We start from the raw sequence: 1,354 nt of genomic DNA, 5'->3' as shown, positions 1-1,354 counted from the left end.
TATTTGCTTCTCCTGATGGCTGGTCAAGTAACAAAAATGTTGTATTTTCTGGTACATCCATATGGATTGGATTAGTCTTTCTGGTGGGTATCCTTAATTCTCTCATCTCTTGAACCTATTCGTCGCAGACCCAAAATGCCCCCCTAGTTTTTCTCGGTTGTGAGACACATTAAATTTGAATCTAAGTCACCAAAGAAAATGCAAATCAAATAAAGAAAACACAAAAATTAGAGGGGGGTCAAACTTCTTGAATAAAAAGAATACAATTAAAAAAATAATTGGAATCATTCCGAAGAGAATATGTGTCCCGGCACTGCACAAATAAGATCCGGTTATATATCATATATGTGGGTACATATTGTGTATCAAGAACAAAAAAATGCGGATGTGGTCGAATGGTAAAATTTTTCTTTGCCAAGGAGAAGATGCGGGTTCGTTCCCGCTATCCGCCCAAGATCCAAGATAAAGCAATTTTTTTAATATTTATTATTTAATTTCATAAATAGCATTAAATATATCCTTAAATTAAGGATTTGGTATAGTTGGCCGTGATAGTGTAGTGATTCTATCCCTCCCCTACGTTTTCTTTTGCCTTCTACCCCCAAAAAGTGAAAGGCGAGAATTAATTACTAGTTACCAGAGTTAACACTAAAATAGTTTGGAAAAACAAGATGTTGCGGAGACAGGATTTGAACCCGTGACCTCAAGGTTATGAGCCTTGCGAGCTACCAAACTGCTCTACCCCTCGCCGAAGATAAGAACTGAAAACTAATAGATAAACAAGGATAAAATGCCCCCCTCCACCCTATCTGTACAAATAGAATAGCCCATTTATACAGAATGGTAAAGGGGCTTCTATGATCATCGACCATAGAAATAGAAATAAAGCATTAATCCTTACCAACTTGATCTTGTTGCTCCTGGCAAAAAACATGCATGAACCATTTCACGAAGTATGTGTCCAGATAGTCTAAAATCTCGATAGTTAACTCTCGGCCTTCCGGTCATAAAACAACATCGATGAAGGCGTGTAGGTGCACTATTCCGTGGTAGGGATTGTAACTTTCCATAAATTTCCCATTTGTCACTCAACGACGGAACCTTGCTTATTTCTTTTTTTGAGGATCGACGAATCGAATGATATTTTTGTTCCAATTTTTGCCTCTTCTTCTCCCTCTGAATCAAACTTTTCTTTGCTATAATGGTTGAATTCCTATTAGTATCCATGATAAAAGTCGAATCCTAGATGTAGAAATAGAAGAAGGTGGACCCCCTCTCCGTTGAAAGAAATGAGATTATCGCGGATACACACATTAATTAACCAAATTTGCCCGACGTAGAGGCAATCAAGAAA

The 1,354-nt window shown here is 37.5% G+C and overlaps 1 non-coding gene across 1 annotated transcript; it reads right to left on the bottom strand.

The window, feature by feature from the left end:
- Positions 1-672: 672 nt before the first annotated feature.
- TRNAM-CAU lies at positions 673-750 on the bottom strand. Its single transcript has one exon. It is a non-coding gene; the product is annotated as a tRNA-Met (tRNA).
- Between the last annotated feature and the right edge of the window lie 604 nt (positions 751-1,354).

This window comes from Capsicum annuum, unplaced genomic scaffold (genome assembly GCF_002878395.1).
Source record: "Capsicum annuum cultivar UCD-10X-F1 unplaced genomic scaffold, UCD10Xv1.1 ctg45464, whole genome shotgun sequence".
In the NCBI taxonomy this organism is placed as follows: domain Eukaryota; kingdom Viridiplantae; phylum Streptophyta; class Magnoliopsida; order Solanales; family Solanaceae; genus Capsicum; species Capsicum annuum.
The sequence above is the reverse complement of the archived record's forward strand: the minus strand, read 5'-3'. Positions and strand labels throughout refer to the sequence as shown.